The sequence below is a fragment of the Oncorhynchus tshawytscha genome, linkage group LG02 (genome assembly GCF_018296145.1).
Source record: "Oncorhynchus tshawytscha isolate Ot180627B linkage group LG02, Otsh_v2.0, whole genome shotgun sequence".
In the NCBI taxonomy this organism is placed as follows: domain Eukaryota; kingdom Metazoa; phylum Chordata; class Actinopteri; order Salmoniformes; family Salmonidae; genus Oncorhynchus; species Oncorhynchus tshawytscha.
The window spans coordinates 41,434,577-41,459,255 of record NC_056430.1 but is presented as its reverse complement, the minus strand read 5'-3'; the positions used below and the strand labels follow the sequence as shown (position 1 = coordinate 41,459,255).

Genomic DNA, 24,679 nt, shown 5'->3' with positions numbered 1-24,679 from the left:
TGGAGCTGTTCATATGTTGCTGGCCATATGTAGCTGTTCTCATGTAGCAGGTCATACAGTATGTAGCTGTTAGCTGTGTGTCCTTATACTGTCTTCATAACACACAGACTATGTTAGATTAACGTGTGTTCACCGCATAAAACCAACTTTGTCTTTGTCTTCCTCAGTGTTATGGAAAAGCATAATGATCCCAATTTGAGGTTCAATATGCTTTCCCAGCAGGAGATGGGTCTGGTCCATCCTGTCCCTGTGCCAAGCACCCAGAGCAGGGGTCAGTGGTCAAGCAAGCTGGAGTTCCTCCTGGCTGTCGCCGGACAGATCATAGGCTTGGGGAATGTATGGAGGTTCCCATATCTGTGCTACAAAAATGGAGGAGGTGAGTCTCACATCACATCTTTACATGGGCATACATTTAAACACACATTAAATGTATGGCAAGGTGAGCCTTTGTCTTTTACATTATCAATGCAAAAGAGCTAGTCACTTCATTTAACTTCATTGTGGTGGAGAGAGTGCAGAGTTGTACGCTAGCGTCTCAATATCCCTAAGAGGTTTTAAAGACGAAAATTGGTTAAAGAAAATTGTGATAAATAAAAATATATACCAGTTGTATTTAAGGACCAAAACATTGACAGCTGTGCCATATAAATTGCAAAATAGTTGGGAAGAGATTTTTGATGCACCGATTCCATGGCACATGGTTTATGAATTGACACAAAAAGCAACACCGGATTCAAAACTTTGAATTGTTCAATTTAAATTAATTTGCTAAATTCTTGCAATCAATAGAATGTTATATATATATATATATATATATATATATACATACATACATACAGTGGGGCAAAAAAAGTATTTAGTCAGTCACCAATTGTGCAAGTTCTCCCACTTAAAAAGATGAGAGAGGCCTGTAATTTTCATCATAGGTACACTTCAACTATGACAGACAAAATGAGGGGGAAAAAATCCAGAAAATCACATTGTAGGATTTTTAATTAATTTATTTGCAAATTATGGTGGAAAATAAGTATTTGGTCACCTAAAAACAAGCAAGATTTCTGGCTGTCACAGACCTGTAACTTCTTCTTTTAGGGGCTCCACTGTCCTCCACTCGTTACCTGTACTAATGGCACCTGTTTGAACGTGTTATCACTATAAAAGACACCTGTCCACAACCTCAAATAGTCACACTCCAAACTCCACTATGGCCAAGACCAAAGAGCTGTCAAAGGACACCAGAAACAAAATGTTAGACCTGCACTAGGCTGGGAAGACTGAATCTGCAATAGGTAAGCAGCTTGATTTGAAGAAATCAACTGTGGGAGCAATTATTAGGAAATGGAAGACATACAAGATCACTGATAATCTCCCTCGATCTGGGGCTCCACGCAAGATCTCACCCCGTGGGGTCAAAATGATCACAAGAATGGTGAGCAAAAATCCCAGACCTAGTGAATGACCTGCAGAGAGCTGGGACCAAAGTAACAAAGCCTACCATCAGTAACACACTACGCCGCCAGGGACTCAAATCCTGCAGTGCCAGACGTGTCCCCCTGCTTAAGCCAGTACATGTCCAGGCCCGTCTGAAGTTTGCTAGAGAGCATTTGGATGATCCAGAAGAAGATTGGGAGAATGTCATATGGTCAGATGAAACCAAAATATAACTTTTTGGTAAAAACTCAACTCGTCGTGTTTGGAAGACAAAGAATGCTGAGTTGCATCCAAAGAACACCATACCTACTGTGAAGCATGAGGGTGGAAACATCATGCTTTGGGGCTGTTTTTCTGCAAAGGGACCAGGACGACTGATCCATGTAAAGGAAAGAATGAATGGAGCCATGTATCATGAGATTTTGAGTGAAAACCTGCTTCCATCAGTAAGGGCATTGATGATGAAACGTGGCTGGGTCTTTCAGCATGACAATTATCCCAAACACACCGCCCGGGCAACGAATGAGTGGCTTCGTAAGAAGCATTTCAAGGTCCTGGAGTGGCCTAGCCAGTCTCCAGATCTCAACCCCATAGAAAATCTTTGGAGGGAGTTGAAAGTCCGTATCGCCCAGCGACAGCCCCAAAACATCACTGCTCTAGAGGAGATCTGCATGGAGGAATGGGCCAAAATACCAGCAACAGTGTGTGAAAACCTTGTGAAGAATTACAGAAAACGTTTGACCTCTGTCATTGCCAACAAAGGGTATATAACAAAGTATTGAGATAAACTTTTGTTATTGACCAAATACTTATTTTCCACCATAATTTGCAAATAAATTCATAAAAAATCCTACAATGTGATTTTCTGGATTTCTTTTTTTCATTTTGTCTGTCATAGTTGAAGTTTACCTATGTTGAAAATTACAGGCCTCATCTTTTTAAGTGGGAGAATTGCACAATTGGTGGCTGACTAAATACGTTTCTGCCCCACTGTATATATATACACATGTATTTTTTTTCACCTTTATTTATCCAGGTAGGCCTGTTGAGAACAAGTTCTAATTTATAACTGCGACCTGGCCAAGAGAAAGTAAAGTGGTGCGACACAAACAACAACACAGAATTACACATGGAATAAACACACGTACAGTCAATAACACAGTGTATCGCTGAAGTCGAGGATCGGTAGGATGTTCAGTTGTACGATAGTATGTTTGGCAGCATGAGTGAAGAATGCTTTTTTGCGATATAGGAAGCCGATTCTAGATTTAATTTTGGATTGGAGATGCTTAATGTGAGTCTGGAAGGAGAGTTTACAGTCTATCCAGACACCTAGGTATTTGTATTTGTCCACGTATTCTAAGTCAGAGCAGTCCAGAGTAGTGATGCTAGGTGGGCGTGCAGGTGCGGGCAGTGATCGATTGTATAGCATGCATTTAGTTTTACTTGCATTTAAGAGCAGTTGGAGGCCACGGAAGGAGAGTTGTAGGGCATTGAAGCATGTCTGGAGGTTAGTTAACACAGTGTCCAAAGAGGGGCCAGAAGTATACAGAATGGTGTCGTCTGAGTAGAGGTGGATCAGAGAATCACCAGCAGCAAGGGCAACATCATTGATGTATACAGAGAAGAGAGTCGGCCCGAGAATTGAAGCCTGTGACACCCACATAGAGACTGCCCGAGGTCCGGACAATAGGCCTTTCCTATATGACACACTGAAATCTATCAGAGAAGTAGTTGGTTAACCAGGCGAGGCAATCATTTAAAAAACCAAGGCTGTCGAATCTGCCAATAAGAATGTGGTGATTGACCGAGTCGAAAGCCTTGGCCAGGTCGATGAATACGGCTGCACAGTAATGTCTCTTAGCGATGGTGGTTATGATGTCGTTTACCACCTTGAGCGTGGCTGAGGTGCACCCATGACCAGCTCTGAAACCAGATTGCATAGTGGAGAAGGTACAGTGGGATTCGAAATGGTCGGTAATCTGTTGGTTAACTTGGCTTTCGAAGACGTTTGAAAGACAGGGTAGGACAGATATAGGTCTGTAGCTGTTTGGATCTAGAGTGTCACCCCCTTTGAAGAGGGGGGTGACCGCGTCAGCTTTCTAATCTTTGGGAATCTCAGACGATACGAAAGAGGTTGAACAGGCTAGTAATATGGGTTGCAACAATTTCAGCAGTGGTTTAACTTGTGTTGTTCGTAAGGGGTGTTCTTCATCCCTTATGTACTCTTTCTGTTCACCTGTGGCATTCCACTCTTTCTCCTGGAGACCTCCTTGGGCCAGTACACCACGCAGGGCAGCATCACCTGCTGGAGGAAGATCTGTCCCTTGTTTGAAGGTAAATATCAGGTCTCATATTTATAAAGGGTCATTGAATAAGACTGCCGATCTAGAATCAGGTAGCCTCTCTCCGTATAAGCTTAGTCATTATGATCTAAAAGGCTAATCTGACTCTAGATCAGCCATCCTACTGGTATGCTTTATGAATGCGGCCACGGGGCCTTGTTGTGCGTATTGCATCCATATTAGGGATTCAATTGTCAGTGTTTGTCTGACCATTGATAGCGTTTACTTCCTACGGTGGATGCCATCTTGGGGAAATAGACATGAAAGCCTGATAGCTAGAAGGAAGAATGGCTAAAGCCTTCAGTAAAAATAGATAACATTCAGAGGCACTGCAGGACAAACTTTGTCTGTTTGTTGTATTTGTACTCAGGAAAACTGAGAAAGTAGTATTGCAATCCAAAGCAATGTCAATATGATTTAAATTGATATTCAGCACGTAAACTCAAGGTTTCTGTCTGGAGCCTTTGTCAAGAATGTGCTGGTTGAGGGGGACATATAGGGCCAGACAATTAGCCATAATAGGTACAGTATATGCACAGTACATGCAGGCTTTTCCTTCTGTAAATGATATTGCACTATTGTATTTGTAAAAGTCCATTCTCCATGATTTTAATCACATTGCTTTAACAGTTTGAAACAATATAAGGATACATTTTAGATTGCTTGGGGGGGGATGACTGGTCTGTTTCTAACCTGATTTAACTTGAAAAAGGGGTTAAAGTAGCAAGACATTTCACTCAAGTTATTGGATGAAGCTTGGATTAAACATCAACAGTATACCACAGGCTCACACTAATTCATGAGCTATTACATGATAGAGTAAGTGACAGTCCTTAATGTGACATGACACGTGCATCCAGGACACTTGTCTTGTGTTCAAACATTCACAAATGTCTGTCTTGTTGGAATGGCACCATAACTTATTAATCAGAGCTGGTGACTTTGAAAGGAGTTTAATCCACATCAAAAAGAAACACAGTTCAATGTTTTTTATGGTTTTAGGTTGAGAATGTGATTGGATATAACATATGTCACATCTATTTCTTAGAAGAAGCCTTTTTTTACATTTAAATCTCCATGTTTGTCAATAAAATCTCCTCCCCTCATCTTCCTCCTCAGGACTGGGTTATGGTAGTCAGGTGGTAGTTCTATATTCCAGCATCTATTACATCATCATTCTAGCCTGGGCCTTCTTCTACCTCTTCTCCTCATTCAGCTCTGAGCTCCCCTGGGCCAGTTGTAGAAACAGCTGGAACACAGGTATGTATATCAGTTATAGCCTGAGTGCCAGTCTGCTTGTGCTGTCATACCAACTGCCTGTCATTCATTGTCATAGCAAACCTGTTTGGATTGACAAGGAGAGCAATGGAGTTTGATTGCATAGAACACAAACAGATCTGGGACCAGGTTAACTTCAGTGTGCAGACATGTTGACGTTGACATACCTTTGTCATGCCCAAATGATAGATAGTATCTTAAATTGTTGGACACCACTGGGATATCCACTGAGATATTACGTTTTTGACAAGTGGGTTGATTAATGTTTTATTTTTGTAAATATCTCCTTATCCAGGAAAGATTCAGAGAGTTCTGAGACATGCTTGTTATTGTGTAATTTCCTCCTAACCAGCAACCTGCATGGAGTTTGACAGAAGAGTAGTGGGACATCTAAATTGGACAGTAGCAGGGAACGCAACATCGCCAGTGAGAGAGTTCTGGGAGTGAGTACACAAAATCATTCCAATTTATCAACTCCTTATTAAGTCCTTACAGATGGAAATCATGGCTCTGTTCCTTTTTGAAGGCGTTGAGAGAATGGTGAAAAGCAAGAGGTGGGATTGTAACTGAAAATATGATTTCAGAAGGAGAGTTTTGAGTCTCACAGACAGTCCAAACAAGCTAGGCAGTGTTCGCTGGGAGCTGGCTCTGTGTCTTCTACTGTCATGGATTCTCTGTTACTTCTGTGTTTGGAAAGGAGTGAAGTCTACTGGGAAGGTAAGGTGGGATCTCTGCCATTCAACCTGATGACACCATGAATACTGTAGAGTTGTTAAGATGAGCTATAGACTGAGGGAATGTAATGCTGGTCTGGTCCCCCTCCCCTCAGGTGGTCTACTTCACTGCCACCTTCCCTATCTGATGCTGGTGGTGTTGCTGGTCCGTGGACTCACACTGCCGGGGGCAATAGATGGTATCAAGTTCTACCTCTACCCAGACCCAGCCCGCCTCTTTGACCCACAGGTAGGAACACACTTCACTGTGTAATTTGTGTCCAGGTGTAACAAAAACTATCAGTACATACTGTAGTGATTTGTGGGGGATAAATGGTAACGTCTCTGTCTGTGTTTGAGCCCTAGTCAACATGACCAAGGGCAGCAACCATTACCACTGGCACAAGAAACGTAACTCCCTTGGTGCAACAGTTTGTGGTTTTAAGAGCATCAGATTTGTTACAATATCAATACCTAATAAAAAAAATACTCGGATTTTCAAAGCAAATGCATTTCCTGTTGACTTATATATACAAGGTCAAAATAGGTACCATTTGAATTCACCTCTAATACCCTGGGATGTGACTAGTATATCGGAATTGTGAAACTATGAAGACTATTGTGTCTCTCTCTGGTGTGTCTCACAGGTTTGGATGGATGCTGGAACACAAATCTTCTTTTCCTATGCTATCTGCATCGGCTGTCTGACTGCTCTTGGCAGCTACAACAAATATGACAACAACTGTTACAAGTGAGTGGAGGAATGGAATGTATGATGGGCCTATGGAGAATCTACCTCAGAACAGTAACATACAATAAATGGACTTTGGGACAATATATTTCGTCAGTCAAAATGGGGGTAATGACGATAGATGGGATATGAAAACGAGTGTCATTTTTCTTATGTTATTAAAAGATAAATTACAACGTTATAAAGGAAACATTGTAACTTGAAGAGTTTTGTACCTGATGTTTACATACAGTACGTTATGTGGAAAATGTCCAGAGGAAATAGAATGTTTTTGTAAAGGTGAAATGGGAAGTTAGTTGTTTAAATTGGATCTGAGTAAAATCCAGACCTTGCCTCGTAACTAGCGACACCCAGAGAACTTGCCATAAGACGGAAACGCCCCTTTCTGACCCGAGGATATTAAACATGTGAGTTAAGAATTTACATAGCAGAATAGGTGACCAGTGTCATGGTCTTAGTTACAGTAGTCGCAAACACAAAATGCAGCACGAGGTCGTAGAAGACAAAGGAAGCTCTTAATCTATGCTACAGATGAGTAGCTGTGTCTAATGTTGGTGTTCAAATACTGGAGAGTGAGACCAAATCATGGACGCTGGACAGAGTGGATTTCAGTTGTAACAAAATGGCAGTTTATTGAGTCAAAAGATATCTTGTCCGGCAGAAAAGCGTGCACGGACCTAGTCATATGACTCAGTAAGGAGTCAGCTGAAAAAGGGTCCTTAGCCAGAGTTTGAAGCAGAATGTATACACAGAATAATGTAGGTGGAGTCTTGTCGTGTTGGTCTTCTGACTGGTCCTGAAGAGTTGGAGGCGGGCCTGCTCTAGCCAGAGCAGGAGCCCCATTGGTGCACAGCAGAGTCCTCTGCTCTTGGCACCCGACCAGTAGAGGGGGGTGGAGTGTGAGTGTGCGTGCTCATGAAATGTTTGTGTGTCAAGGAAGCGTGAGATAGGGGGACTGGCAGTGTCTGCTTTAGGCTCAGGTGTTTCCTGTCTTTGCAGGAGTGCATGCAAGGGTCAATGTCAGTGAGATAGTTTGGCACTCTAAGCTCGTTAGTGTTGCAGGATGTTCTTTGTAGTTTACAGGGGAGTATATTTGAGTGGTGGCAGCCATGTGTCCTTTGGATAATCATGTTATTGCACGTAGGCTCTAAACTTGACTGAGGACACTGGGCTCAGAGTTATCTGAGGACATCCGGTTTAACCAGAGCGTTGGTCTGCTAGTAATGCTTGATATTTGATTATTTATATAACACTAAGAGGGTGAATTCAAGCAGGACCAACTGGTTATTCTCTCCAAGGAATCGTGTGTCTACACTGCTTTCATTCCCACACTAGAACCACTTATACGCTAATTAGTCGTCCTCAGAAGACCCCTTTTCAGAACAAGAGAGAGAAAACAGACCACTAAGACAAAGGACACTTGTGTGGACAATCAGAGACAATCAGAGACTTACACCCGGTAATATCAGAGGAGAAGGAGGAACTCGGTCCATGAGGAGCTACCCCACCAGAGACCTTCGACACATAATTACATCATTATATTCTAAACATATAACCATAAGAGCGGCAGTTCGGGGCAAGGTTAGGGCTAAATTTAGCATAGTTTACAAATGTCACAAATGTGCCTTTTACTTGTGCATTCTCTCTTTTTCAATCCCCATTTTGTGTAACACGTACCATACTGTGTTGACCCGCTAGGGACCTGTTTCAGTGTACTAAGTTCTAATCAATAGCCTAGACTGTGTGCTTGTGTATCTTATATTATCATTTAGCTTGTTAGTAAAGAAGTAATCAACTCAATTGGTGTGGTACAGACTTATTTAGTGGGACTCGGGTTTGTGCAGATTCACAGATTATGCGATACTCAGGACGAGACTGTAGAGGAAATGAATGAATTAGCGACTTTTGTCAAATCAATATACTGACATTCTTTGAGTTAATTTGGGAAATGGAACCTAAATAAAACCAAACTTTCCCATTGTGCCCAGGTTGCTGTGTTAATAATTACCTGATTCATTTAATCACGTAATTATAAACAGTTAATTATTCAATGAACAGCAGTCATCACATTAATCAATACAACGTCACGACACTAGATAAAATGTGCTGGCAGAACATTTTCTCTTGCCTGCAAAAACGTCCCCTGTGCACATAATTCTTTGGAGGTTGGGTTGCAGAAATGGTAGAGTACCTGGAAAGTTTGGTGACCTCCATATTGTAGGTCATTTGGATGCCTTTGTGTTGTGACTAACAGGGAAGTGAATCTCTTTATAGGGACTGTGTGTACCTGTGCCTTTTGAACAGTGGAACCAGCTTTGTGGCCGGTTTTGCGATCTTCTCTGTTCTGGGCTTCATGGCTTATGAACAAGGGACAGACATCTCAACAGTGGCCGAATCAGGTAAGTGTTGCAGCAGTGAGATATGAATGAATGAATTCATGAATAAACAAATTAATGCACAAACAAACAAATTAAAATACTCTTGTAAATTCTGGTTTGTTACAAGGCAGGTGTCTTAGCATTTCAGGGATCTAACTATTCCCTCTGCTCCTGAGAGTTCAGTAATGAGTTTACCTGTATTGCTGCATACAGGTCCTGGCCTGGCATTCATCGCCTACCCTCGTGCCGTGGCCATGATGCCATTACCCCAGCTTTGGGCCATCTTCTTCTTCATCATGATAATCCTACTGGGTTTAGACAGTGAGGTGTGTTAGAGTGGTTCTGAAGGCCTACAAAATATTTTCTTTGCGAAGGATATTTACATAACCTACAATAGATGCTATAATCATCACTAAACTAATGGATGTGAAACTGTGAATGAGTAGCTAGTATTTCAAAGAAGAGTTTCCACTGAACCCCATCATCTCTCCTTCAGTTTGTAGGTCTGGAGGCATTGATGACAGCCATCTCAGACATGTATCCCTCTTTCTTCCTGGTTGGCCATCGGCGTAAAGTCCTCCTCCTCATCATCAGTGTGGGTAGCTTCTTCATCGGCCTGGTCATGGTCACAGAGGTGAGAGGTCATTTGAAGTCATCATTCTATAAGGATATAGGATATAAAATATAGAATTTAAATGCCATCATTATTAGATCAATCTTGACAGTAACGAGATATGATCAATAATGCACCTCCCAAGTGATCTGTTTCAACATATCCCTGTATTTCAACAAACCTCCTCGTTCCGCAGAATTGTTGGTTGATTTATTCCGTAAGCGATTGGGCTGCTGGACACACCTACGATCATTGTCTGAGTGTTTTGTAGACTCTGGAGGTAGATTATAGTCTTATTGTTGTGCTCAGTAAGACTGTACCTTATACTTTCTTTCTACCCCTCCTCTATTTGCAGGGAGGCCTGTATATCTTCCAGCTGTTTGATTACTATGCCTGCAGTGGGATGACTCTGCTTCTCTTCGCTATACTACAGTCAGTGTGTATCAGCTGGGTTTATGGTGAGATAGAAACGGCACTGGGAGTAGGCCGGGCTAAGTATAAGTTCCCATTTATGGCCCTCAACCACTTTTGTTCAATGTCAGTCGGGGTCTCAACTTACTGTTAGTTAAGATTGTGTATTCTACTATGTGACATTTTGAAATGTGGTAGTGCATCCGCAGTTTTCCTCTTGTTATGTCGGTCACTGACAGTCACCCAATTAGCCCATGTCAGCTACCATGTTATAGTTGGTTAGGTAAGTTAGTCTAGCCAGCTATCTAAACCTTGTATTATATTACAAATGTTCATGAAGGCATTTTCATATAAGTTATTATTAAGTGTTACCACTATCATTGTAGGTGTTATGAAAAGATAAGAGTAAAATATGGTCAGTGCTATCAGGGATCCTTGGGACGTCCCTACCTTAAACCCTAACCCCTCCCTTACCCTTACCTTAACCATTTTAAATGTCAACTTCAATTGAGTCGGAACATCCCAAGGATCCCTGAAAACAAGTAGCTGTAAAATTGCCTGCATGGCCCCATTCCATCAATCCCAGATAATCAATCACAGAAACCCTAATTGCAGGTCAGCTTCCCTCGGGATGTTTCTGTTCAAGGTGTTCATGGCGTTTTCCAAGTTGTTCCTCTAGCAGACATTGCCACTTTGGACATTGATGTGAAACGACACCTCGTTACCTTGGGATTATAAGGTTCTGACATGTTGTTCAAAAATGAGTTATTCACATAGCGTTGCTCTTTAGGTGGTCCTTTGCGTGTGAGATAAGTAGTATTTTTGAAAAAGTTAATTTACAATGAAATAAAATGAAAAATCGGAAGTTCTATCTACACAAACACTTGGTGCTATAAGGTTCTATATGCAATCCAATCACAATGATATGTTGTCAATATAATTGTACATAAGGTGATATACAAGAAAACAGGAGGACATCACAAAACAGTTCTGAGATCTGTGACTTGAAACATTTTCATTATCTCAAAACTATTAATTTTGCACGTAGAACCTTATAGTCCCAAGTCCTTGAGGATTCACATCACAGGTTCTGGTTGTAACATGTACGCTGGGAGTCGGGAAGCAAGTTCGGGGAGTGTATTTAATAACTCGATTAACATCGAACATAACAAAAAAGATAGGTAGCGTACAGACATGAACACCGGAACAGAAACAATAACACCTGGGGAAGGAACCAAAGGGAGTGACAGATATAGGGATGGTTTATCAGGAAGGTGATGAAATGGATGTGAGTCTGATGAGGTGCTGGTGTGCGTAACGGAAGTGACAGGTGTGCATAATGATGAGCGGCCTTGGTGACCTAGAGAGCCGGAGAGAGAGTACACTTGACACTGGTCCTCTTTTTATATTAGATTTCATTTTCACCAGTTTTTCAGAAGAATGGCCATAACGTAAGCTCTTATTTTCTAAACAAAGAAATACAGGTACCTTAGACCAGTGTTTCCTAAACTCGGTCCTGGGGCCCACCCCTGGGTGCATATTTAGTTCTTTGCCATAGCACTACACAACTGAATCAAATAATAAAAGCTTGATGATGAGTTAGTTATTTGAATCAGCTGTGGGGGGCACAGGACCGGGTTTGGGGGGAACCCTAGTTAGAGCTGTTGTCCAGGTTTCCTAATCTGTAATTGTTTGAACCTGTCTGTTACTTGGTGGTTTGAGAATGTTTACCTGGGTATTTGACAGACCAACTGTGTATTTGACAGACCAACTTTTAAACCCTTTTATTGACTGCTGTTTGAGTCCCTGTTGATATGTTTACTCCACAGGTGCAGACCGTCTGTACGATAATATAGAGGACATGATCGGTTATCGACCATTACCCATCATTAAGTACTGTTTGAAGTATGTCACTCCAGTCATCTGCACTGTAAGTTACACCCCACTGTCAACAGCTAATTTGTTATTTTTCCAATTATAGTTATAGTAAACATGACGATGTCACAGTAATACAAGTGATTTACAGAAAGCCAAAAGTTAAGATGACAATACAGAGAAATATAAAACGATTCCTATGTGTAACCTATGTAAAGTAGAAAATCCTAACTTTATGTTCATTATAAATGCTTCTATAAAAACAAAGAGAGTCGCACACTCTATGTATAATCTCACTGTAATTTATTGGGTAAACCACCAACGTTTCGACATCATTGTTCCTTCTTCAGGGTAATGTCATGAATGCCTGAACCAGGTTATGTAGACAAAACAGTGCAATTAGTGCAACTAATGACAATGGTGAGGGTGTGTCATAATTACTAGGTTGATTAGGAGTGAAACTATTAGGAGACAATAGTTTACTACATATTTAATATATTAGGCTTGTGTTACCATTAGCACAAGCATAGGATTAACATTAACATACATTACTGTTTAATTTAATTTCACATATTCAGTTGCACTCAAAAGTTGGAACACATATACTCATTCAAGGGTTTTTCTTTCTTTGTTCTATTTTCTACATTGTAGAATAATAGTGAAGACATCACAACTATGAAATAACACATATGGAATCATGTAGTAAACCAAAAAAGTGTTAACTAATCAAATATATTTTTGACATTAGATTCTTCAAAGTAGCCACCCTTTGCCTTGATGACAGCTTTGCAAACTCTAGGCTTTCTCTCAACCAGCTTCATGAGGAATGCTCCACCTCCCACCATCACACCTCCTCCTCCATGCTTCACGATGGGAATCACACATGCTGAGATCATCCATTCCCCTACTCTGCATCTCACAAAGACATGGAAGTTGGAACCAAAAATCTCAAATTTGAACTCATCAGACCAAAAGATAGATTTCCACTGGTCTAATGTCAATTGCTCATGTTTCTTGGCCCAATAAAGACTCTTCTTCTTATTGATGTCCTTTAGTAGTGGTTCCTTTGCAGCAATTTGACCATGAAGGCCTGATTCACGCAGTCTCCTCTGAACAATGGATGTTGAGATGTATCAGTTAACTTCTTATGGTATAAGGGACGGTTGCGTCCCACTTTGGCAAAAAAAAACAGGGAAAATGCAGTGCGGCAAATTCAAATAAATTATATAAAAATCTAACTTTCATTAAATCACACATGTAAAGCAATTAAAGCTACACTCTTGAATTCAGCCAACATGTCAGATTTTTAAAAGGCTTTTCGGCGAAAGCATAAGAAGCTATTATCTGATGACAGCACAACAGTAAACATAGAGAGTAGCATATTTCAACCCTGCAGGCGCTACACAAAACGCAGCAATAAAATATAAAACATGCCTTACCTTTGACGAGCTTCTTTTGTTGGCACTCCAATATGTCCCATAAACATCACAATTGGTCCTTTTGTTCGATTAATTCCGTCCATTTATATCCAAATGTCCATTTATTTGACGTGTTTAATCCAGAAAACAACAGCTTCCAAAAAACGCAACGTCACAACAAAATATTTCAAAATTTGCCTATAAACTTTGCCAAAATATTTCAAACTACTTTTGTAATGCAACTTTAGGTATTTTTAAACGTTAATAATTGTAGACGGGTCTGTGTTCAATACAGGAAGACAACAAACCAACGCTACTTTTCACGTCTTGCGCACTCTCAACAGTGTTCCCCAGTTCCTAGATGGCCTACTTGTTCATTGCACAAATGAATAACCTCAACCAAATTCCAAAGACTGGTGACATCCAGTGGAAGCGGTAGGAACTGAAAACAGGTTCCTAAGAAATATAATTTGCCAATGAGACCTCAGTGAACAGACAGAGACCAAAAAAAACACATTCTGAACGGTTAGTCCTCGGGGTTTTGCATGCTACATAAGTTCTGTTATACTCACAGACATGATTCAAACAATTTTAGAAACTTCAGAGTATTTTCTATCAAAATCTACTAATAGTATGCATATCTTATATTCCTGGCATGAGTAGCAGGAAGTTGAAATTGGGCACACTATTTATCCAAAATGCTGTACCTATACAGCATACCCCTATACCCCCTATACCCCCTATACCTTAAGTTAATTGAACTCTAATTGAATTGAATTTGCATTTTTTGGGGGATGCAATCTGAGGTGCAGTTAACTCTAATGAACTTGTCACGTGCCGCAGAGGTAACTCTGGGTCTTCCTTTCCTGTGGCGGTCCTCATGAGAGCCAGTTTCATCATTGCCCTTGATGTTTTTGCAACTACACTCAAAAAAACTTTCAAAGGTCTTGAAATGTTCCTCATTGTCTTACCTTCATGACTAGAAGTAATGATGGACTGTCATTTCTCTTTGCTTATTTGAGCTGTTCTTGCAATCTTATGGACTTGGTCTTTTACCAAATAGGGCTATCTTCTGTATACCACCCCTACCTTGTCACAACACAACTGATTGGCTCAAATGCATTAATTCCACATATTAACTTTTAACAAGGCGCACCTGTTAATTAAAATGCATTCCAGGTGACTAGCTCATAAAGCTGGTTGAGAGAATGCCAAGAGTGTGCAAAGCTGTCATCAAGGCAAAGGGTGAATAATTTAAAGAACCTCAAATATAAAATATATTTAGATTTGTTTAACACTTTTTTGGTTACTACATGATTCCGTATATATGTTATTTCATGGTTTTGATGTTTTCACTTTTATTCTACAATGTAGACAATAGTAAAAAATAAATTAAAAACCTTGAATGATTAAGTGTGTCCAAACTTTTGACTAGTAATGTGTATTTAATTGTTTCCAATTTCATAAAATGTTTGTTACATGTAATCTTTTGTTTCAACTATAATGCCTGATACGCATCATGAACAGGGGGAACATATTGGGTGTGCACCAGCTCATGCTTTTTATTAGACCATTATAAATGCTTCACCAGAAGCCTGACCTAAACGTACTGGAGAAACTATAACCTTGTTCTAAACCTTATCTTGTTCATCTCTGTCTTCACTCAACCCTCACTGTTACCCTAATATGTTATAATTAGTACAATGCTATCAGAAAATACATTGTGTTCTTTAATGTTTATTTTACAACCTCCATCCATATCTTTTGTTCTAGGCTACATTTCTTTTCTCCTTGATAAAGTTTACTCCGCTGAAGTTCAACAACACTTTTCAGTATCCTTGGTGGGGTTCCGCCGTTGGCTGGTGGTTCACTCTCTCCTCCACCCTCATGGTTCCTCTATGGATGGTTTACATCGTGAGCGTCACTCCTGGTACACTGCAACAGGTAAATAGGGACATCATTTATTATGTTTCCGTTTCACATTGCTTGACTTGGGCAGGAGCTCTCCGGAGCTAAGTACCGGCACCTAAAATGTTTAACAGTTTGAGCTCCTGTTCCTCTTATAGAATATTAACTCAAAAGTATTGTGGAGCTCATGCACCTAAATGTAAACAGTACCGGCACCAAACATGAGTACCGGCAACTGTCTCAGCCCAAGTCAAGCACTGGAGTTTCAAAACAGAAAAGCATCTCAAAGTGGTCCAAAAGCAACCAAAAATCAAGCAATATATCATAGGTAGCCTAGCTATAGCTAGTTACGTAGGTTGGCGATAGAGGCTAAGTCTTTGAGTACATTCTCCAGAAATGGTCATGAGAGGCCATGGTTAATTTCTCACTATCAATTCCAAACTTCAGATCTTTTAAATGTTGGCAGGTACCATTTGTGTTGTTATCGCTAGTTATGTCTCTCTTTCTACAATGATCAGATCCATTACCCAAACCCCATTTACTCCCCAATACACACTGATGATGTTGTTTCTTCTACCAACTAAGAAAGAGGAAAAACAATCAACGTTCTGCAAACATCACCAGTTATTTTATGTCTCATTCCTTTGGTGGCCTCTCTTTGAAATGCTACTCTGTCTCTTATTCCTCAGAGACTGTCCATCCTCACCAAGCCGTCAGAGGATCTCCCCATAACCAATGCCCAGAAGCATCCCCTCCTGGCCAAGCAGTCAGAGCAGGACAGACCCCTGGGGGACACGGAGATACCAGCCTGGGGCCACAACCTCCTAGACAGAGACAGTGGCCCCCTGTAGAGACACTGGCCCCCTCTCTCAGCTACCATCCCTATAGGACTAGAGATAAGCAGGTCCAGCCAGTCACTCAAGGTCCTGACATAAACAATACAAATACTTCCTGTTGTGTAACAGAGACTTATGTGACCCTTCGCTTGGTCTGAGAGGCTTAGAAAAGTATAGTACAGAACATAATCCACCCCATGCCTTTTTCTTTGGAGGGAGATGTGGGTGTTTCCAAAACACACACTGTTTCCTGTATGTAGCGCTGATGAGATGTAGAAGCACTGGTTCTGGGAAGTCTTGGTGTGAAAAAAGAGGTGTGGTCATTCTGTTTGGCCCAGAAAACCCTACCTAGAATTAATAGAATTACAGGTCAATCTTGCTGTCTCATGTCAGAACGCAGAGAAAGCATCTGAAGTGAGATATTGCGTAAGGTCCGGAAGAATTAACCAGGTCATGGCAGAGTAACCGGGTCATGGCAGACTGTGGTCATGGCAGAGTAATGGATGAATCAAACACCTGTCACACAACATGGTGGAAACAAAAACATGACATTTATGCTATTAGTCCCTGTTTGGTTAACTGAGTCTGTATATACAAGTGAACAAACTATTTTTTTTTAAGATACATTTTATCTTATGTTTGGGTGGGTTTAATATTCCGATATACAGTAGTTTTGTGTCTACTACTGTGTAATTACTTAAGACTTTGTGAAGTATGACATTTGTGAAAATATATCGATGATTAACGAGAAGGGATTGTGTAGATGCTGCCGCGATGCCGGTCAGTTTGATCGCGTAAAACTAATTACAGAGAATCTTTGATAAAAACTAAAAGTCTTAATTTAATGATAGTAAAGACACGACAATGCATATATAGTAGAAACACTGTAAAATACTGTGATAGGATTTGATGCCTATATCAATAAACTCATCAAACATTGTGCCATGATTTATAAGTCATGTTTCCACCCTTATTCTTTGAAGTACTTTAAATAAAAAGTGTAATTTGCTGCAGAAATCTCTTCTGATATTCAGACCTAACATTCATCTGAGACCTGCGCCCGTATTCATAAAGCGTCCTGGAGTAGAAGTGCTGATCTAGGATCATAGAAAAGGCTAAACTGAACCTAGATAAGCGCTCCTACTCTGAGGTAATTGAACAGACATGTCATTCCACTGACTGTAAATACGTTTCCCCCACAGGGTACAGACAGTTTTCTATAGCCGAGCTGAAGACTAACACAGGAACAATGCCCTTCTATGAGTTACAGATAAGACCAGTAGGTAACAGCAGTTATCATTAACTGCCAGTTCAGGCTAAACCAACACAGAGCACACCCCACCTGCATTTGTGTCTGTGGCAAATTTAGCCTGATTTGAAAAATTAATACTCGTAGCTTTAGACAGTTGTTTGTACAATATCTATATTCATCCTTTAATGACTTATTATGGGCTGTATTACAGTGTACAAATGTCTCTGATTGCTGATCAAAGGTGGCAGCTCCAGCTCTACTATCCCTGATGACAGTTTGTGTTTCTTCATTCATAGATACCATTACAACCCTCAGTGTAGCAGGTTAGGGTGATAATAGAGTTTCAAGGTTTTGATATTTTATTGTTGTTCTCGTTATCATTTTACACAATTCCCCAGCTGCACATGACGTATTCCACTAGTATTTGGTTGTGTCACTCCACATGTCAGGCTATCATCTGGAGTGCTTCAGCAAGTTGTAATAGCTGTAATACTAGACAAGTTTATCGTTGTATTTAAGGTAAGACAGAATGCCTATTAAAAGTGTGCCAGTTATCAGGTCATACAACATGCTGTACGATGAGATCTTTCATTGTGACTGTGATGAGTGACAAGTTGTATTTTGTCTTATTTCCTTCTGCATTCATATGTCAAATGATAAAATATGACACTTGGACCCTTTCTGTATTTGACATTTCAGGCCCGAAGGGAAGAGAGCTGAGAGCTTAGTCCCTGGGTATAACAAGCCTTATTTCTGGTTGAAGATATTTTACATTACCTCCACCTGAGAACTTATGGGTTCTGCAGTAAAAAAAATTATACACAAGTTACATCAGGTAAAATATGACTTGTAGTGAATATGCAATACATCTAAGCCTACAACAGCGACACACTATCTCATAACTGAAATGGTGTCTGACTTCACTTTTAATTCCATAGATAGGAGACAACTGAGGATGGATCAACAACATTGCCTAGCTAAATAAAGGTTACACTAAGAGCATAACATTTCTGCACCCTAATTTTCTAATTCTTGTCTAACCATACCCAAATGGAGATTAAGTGAAAATAAAAATCTCATTGATTTATCAAGACCGGTCCCGATGCCTGCCTCAGAGCAACGCGAAACGGTGTTAAAATAGCTGTAGGCTTGTGCTTCTAACTTCAATATGCTCTTTAAATAAATAAGACCTACACCATTTTCAATAGCACATTACTCAACACTAGTGAGACTATGGTAGGCCTACAGTATATCGAAAAAATATTGTTTTCAATGACGTGACTCTCCCCCAATAATTACATTTAGAGGATTGGAGGATGAATATCTAAGGGTCATTTTCCATTAGGATCTGTGAGAATATCTGAGAATATCTATGGGGCTTTTACAGTATATAATTCTAAATTAATTAATAATAATCGATTTGTTTAAAAGTAACAATATTTTGGAGATTTCGTTTTCATTTAACCTAGAGTGAGCGAGAAAAAGGCAGTTCTTGAACATAGGGTGAGACATTCTCACTAATTTGTAAATAAAGCCAGTTTGATATTTAGAAAAATGTATTTCTGGAGAAACATAACTTGATTATTTAGCAGACATCACTTGCTTATATTCAGTCAACACATATCTTAAGAATATCATGGAAAATGTTTGTTTCTCCATGCTTATATATTTTTGGGTCCCTCTAAGTCCCGCGGTGTAAGCTCACAACTTTTAGAGGAGGAACCACTGTAGATGCGCTCGGGAGGACAATTCCGGGTGCGGGCTCCCTCTCTCGACCATGGCGGATGTCCACATCTACTTCCCAAACCACTGGACCTACGACTCGGGAGGATGGGATTATGGGTACCCTCTGGACAGGAACCTCTGCCGAATTGTAGATACGGGACAAGGCATCGGCCTTGATGTTCTTAGAACCTGGGCGATGGGTTAGTGAGAAGTCGAACCTGGTGAAGAAAAGTGCACACCTGGATTGGCGTGGATTCAGTCTCCTTGCTGTCCATATGTACTCTTGGTTCCGATGGTTGGTGAGTATGACGAATGGTTCCTTGGCGCCCTCCAGCCAGTGTCTAAATTTCTCTAATGCCAACTTCACCGCCAGGAGCTTCCGATCGCCGACATCGTAATTCCTCTCTGTGGAGGACAGTTTCTTGGAGAAAAAAAGCACAAAGATACAATCTCAATGGGTTACCCTGTCTTTGTGACAAAACTTCCCCCATGCCCACCTCAGATGCGTCTACCTCAACCGCAAAAGGTAGAGTTAGATCTGGGTGTTTTAGCAAGGGGACAGAGGTGAAACGCCCCTTGAGGAGACGTAAGGCCTCGTCAGCTACTGGAGACCAAACCAACCTATGAGGCCAACCCTTGAGCTGAGAGGGGCGGCGACGGCGCGGACGTTCCTGATGAAGCGGCGGTAGAAGTTGGCAAACTCCAAAAACAGTTGTATCCCCTTGATTTGTGGTTGGGACTGGTCATGACTTTACCGCATCTACCTTCTTGTCCTTCATCTTCGATCCCTGTGGGCTGATTTGATAACCCAAGAAGGAGACCGCCTTGGCGAACAGGTGATTGGCTAAGAGGCATTCCAGGACTGCTCGAACGTGGGTGATGTGATCTTCCAGGTTGGTCGAGAAGAACAGGATGTCATCGATGTATACAATCATGTCCCTGAACACCTTGTTGATGAATTCCTGGAACACTGACGGAGCATTGACATCGTGCTGAACAATGTCTTCCATTCATCCCCACCCGGATGCGGATGAGATTGTTGGCACTCCGCAGGACCAGTTTGTTGAAGAACTGGGCCCAACAGAGCTGCTCGGTGGCTGACGGCAGCAACAAGAGTACCGATACTTTGTGGTGATGTCATTGAGTCCCCGTAATCAATAGATGGGCATAATCCTCCCTCCTTCTTGGCCACGAAGAAGAAACCAGCCAATTTAGGAGACGTGGATGTGAGGATGAAGCCCTATTGGAGGGCCTCTTGAATGTAATCCTCCAAGGCCTGGGTCACAGCTAGATGCGTCTGCGCGGAGGTGTAGCATGGGAAAACACGTCAATGGCACAGTCCCAGGAGCAATGAGGAGGGAGACAGGTAGTGCAGGTTTTGGAGAATATCTTCCTTATGTCCTGGTATTCAAACGGGATTTTGGGCTGAAGGGCAACCACAGGACTCTCAACCAAAGTGGCGCCACAGGGGACAGGGAAGCAGGTCTTCCGGCATTCAGGTGACAAGTCTGTGATTATCATATTCAACCATGAGATGGTAGGGTCATGGCGTTGGAGCCAAGGGAGGCCAAGGATGATGTAGTGAACTGGTGCACTGGTGATGAAGAAGGGGATGTTCTCCTGGTGATTGGACTCCACAGTGAGGGTGAGTGGTTGAGTGATGTATGTGATGGTTCCAGATCCTAATGGCCGACAGTCGAGGCCCTGAACTGGAAAAGGAGAGGAGAGCAGGTAGATGGTAATGTTGAGGGAGGAGGCAAGGGTCTGATCCATAAAAGAGGGAGAGAAGTAATGAGAATTCCGACGCTCCCGGAGAAGGTTATCCAGATGGATGGCTATCACAATGAGTGCGTCCAGGGTGAGGTTGCTGTCACGACAGGCCACTTCCTTCTGGACCCCTCACGCAGACCTCTTCTAAATAGTGTGCGAAGCACCGGCTCACTCCATCCACTGGAAGCTGCTACTCTCCGGAAGGTGAGCAAATACTCAGCAGCCGTCTGATCCCCTTGCTGTAGCTGAAGCATATGCTCACCTCCCTCTCTAAGCCTCCATGGGATGATCAAAAATGCATTTAAACAGAGCCGTGAACCCCTCATAAGAATCTAGCTCCTCCTCTCCTCTCTCCCAGATGGCCGTAGCCCATTTCAATGCCCGCCCGGTCAGCAGAGAAATAACCGTGGCAACCTTAGACCTCTCAGGGGTGGGGGCTCCCATCTGGTGTGAAGGAGGAAGCCACTGCCTTTGGATGGTGTACCGTCGTATTTCTCCGGGAGGGATAGACGGGCATCGCTGACCTGAGCGGATTGCTGAATGGGCCGTTGCGCTGGCTCGCAGTGCAGACTGGCTCTAGAGTATCCTCCGCTGCTGGGCTGCAACATCTCTCAGGGGTGTTCGAGATGCTGCAGACTGTGGAGAACCTCTTCCATGGCCTTCCCCAGTTGAGCCAGCTGGTCATTGTGTTGATATAGAAGGTACCCTTGCTCGTCGACCGATATCTGATTTTCCTGCTGCTTCCATAGTTTGAGTTGGTACTCTGTAATAATGGAGCTGTGAGTCGGGAAGCAGGTGCAGGTGAAACGTTTAATAAAACATCAAAACAAGGAACGAAACAATTCCATAAGGCTACACGCCGGTACATACGAATGATACCAACTGGTGAGTGACCATAAAAGACTGACATATAAAAGGTAGGAAATGATGAAGGTTGTCACGACTTCCGCCAAAGCTGTTCCCTCTCCTTGTTCAGGTGGCGTTCGGCGGTCGACGTCACCGGTTTTCTAGCCGCCACCGATCAACTTTTCATTTTCCATTTGTCTTGTCTTCATTGTATACACCTGGTTTCCATTCCCAAAATTATATGTTCCTTATTTAACCCTCTGATTCTCCCATGGTTTTGTGTGTGTTTGTTCGTTGGTCTGTATTTGTGAGCTTGATTATTTTCCTTCTTGGAATATTTGTTGTTTTGAGTAAAGTTACGTGAATTACTAATCTCTGTGTCCTGTGCCTGACTCTGCCTTACCTGCTATACCTAGACGCCTTACAAAGTTAATGAATACCAGGTGTGAATCATAAGGATTAACAGGTGTGCGCAATGACGAGTGCCAGGTGTTCGTAATGATAACTCTCAGGACCGGTGGTTAGTATTCCGGCAACGTCGTACGCCAGAGGGGGGAGCAGGAGAAGATGTGACAACAACATTGTAGTTACTCCACAATATTAATCAAATTACACAGTGAAAAGTATGAAGTCTGTAAAAATATTCCAAAACATGCATCCGGTTTGCAATAAGGCACTAAAGTAAAATTGCAAAGAATGTGGCAAAGAAATCAAATCAAATCTAATTTTATTAGTCACATGCGCCGAATACAACAGGTGAAATGCTTACTTACGAGCCCCTAACCAACAATGCAGTAAAAAAATAATAATACAAATACAAATAAGAATAAGAAATAAAAGTAACAAGTAATTGAAGAGCAGCAGTAAAATAACCATTTCTGGTCACAGTCCACCCATACCCGTAGACCACTACAGTCTTACATTCTGCCATCATTCAAATGGGACTGGCTGCATGACACGTGCTTGAAACTAGTGCGCTATTGCCATCTACAGTACAACTACTTGTAGGTAAATGACTTACTTTCAAGGGGACAAAAACAATCACCACTCACTCACCAAGGAACTCAGAACCACCTGTAGTAACATTGCATGAACAGATGGTGGTACTAACGCACTGCAACTGTGACATGGATATGGTTGTGGTAAAGTCATATTGATTGAATATGCATACATTGATTGTACTTTTGTAATAATAATAATAATAAGATGATTATTATGGTACCAAGAGGTGTCACGCACCAAATTATTGAAGGGCCATTGATGGCCAAATTCAATATAATTGAATTTAACAATATCTTAAATTTGTACATTTTGATAATTTAGCAGACGCTCTTCTCCAGAGCCACTTACAGTCAGCTCATTCAACTAAAGGTTGCTAGCTATGACAGTATTTGTCAAAACCAGTCATTACAAAGTCAGTGCTAGTAGAAAAAGACACCTGTTAGTACAAGAAAACCAGTATAACAATAAGGTGATTGTTTGTCTATTAGGGGATAGGGGTTGTAGGGGGATAACAGTGAAGGAGCCTAAATGGGTCTGTTTCTAAGTAACTAACATCACCTTTATATCACAATTATAGATAACTTTTTGTGTGTTGACACAGTTTTGTGATCTCTAACCTTTGGCCATAATCGTGAAATGGAGATAATTTATTAACATTTATAAACACCTTTCTCAGTTTTGTTTTTTTCAGAGCGCTGTGCCATAGAGTAGGTCCAATCATCGTAGTCTTATCGGCAGACTCAACAGCCTTGGTATCTCTAATGACTGCCTCGCCTGGTTCACAAACCTCCAAACGAGCTTCAATGCCATACAACACTTCTTCCGCGGCCTCCAACTATTAAATGCTAGTAAAACTAAATACATGCTCTTCAACCGATTGCTGCCTGCACCCGCCCGCCTGACTAGCATCACTACTCTGGACAGCTCTGACTTAGAATATGTGGACAACTATAAATATCTAGATGTCTGGCTAGACTGTAAACTCCTTCTAGACTCATATTAAGTATCTCCAATCCAATATTAAATCTAGAATCGGCATCCTATTTCGCAACAAAGCCTCCTTCACTCATGCTGCCAAACATACCCTCGTAAAACTGACTGTCCTACCGATCCTTGACTTCAGCGATGTAATTTACAAAATAGCCTCCAACACTCTACTCAGCAAACTGGATGCAGTCTATCACAGTGCCATCCGTTTTTCACCAAAGCCTCATATACTACCCACCACTGCGACCTGTATGCTCTCGTTGGTTGGTCCTCGCTACATATTCGTCGCCAAACCCACTGGCTCCAGGTCATCTATAAGTCTTTGCTAGGTAAAGCTCCGCCTTATCTCAGCTAACTGGTAACCATAGCAACACCCACCCGTAGCACGCTCTCCAGCAGGTATATTTCACTGGTCATCCCCAAAGCCAACACCCCCTGGCCACCTTTCCTTCCAGTTCTCTGATGCCAATGACTGGAACGAATTGCAAAAATCACTGAAGTTGGAGACGTATATCTCCCTCATTAAGCATCAGCTGTCAGAGCAGCTTACCGATTGCTGCAGCTGTACACAGCCCATCTGTAAATAGCCCATCCAACCAACTACCTACCTCATCCCTATATATTTTTTTGTTTTCTACTCTTTTGCACACCACTATTTCTACTTGCACATCCTCATCTGCACATCTATCACTCCAGTGAAAATGGCTAAATTGTAATTACTTTGCCATTATGGCCTATTTATTGCCTTACCTCCTTACTTCATTTGCACACACTATATACAGATTTATCTATTGTGTTATTGACTGTACGTTTGTTTATCCCATGTGTAACTCTGTGTTGTTGTTTTTGTCGCACTGCTTTCCTTTATCTTGGCCAGGTCGCAGTTGTAAATGAGAACTTGTTCTCAACTACCTGGTTAAATAAAGGTGAAACACACAAAATATGTTTTTAAAAAAAGGCAATTATTACACAACATTCAAATAATAAAAATACAAGAAAAACATTGTGATGAACGAAGTTGAGAGGCGTTCAGAGGAAATTCTTGAAGAATGCTGCTCAGCTACAAAGCGTGGAGAATGGTGAGCACTACAGATTTCATTATTTTCTTTGAGCTAGATGTTTTGGTAACACTTATATTAC

At 41.5% G+C, this 24,679-nt stretch overlaps 1 pseudogene; it reads left to right on the top strand.

The window, feature by feature from the left end:
* Window positions 1-162: 162 nt before the first annotated feature.
* Window positions 163-16,666, top strand: LOC112222763 (annotated as a pseudogene).
* The last annotated feature ends 8,013 nt before the right edge of the window (window positions 16,667-24,679 follow it).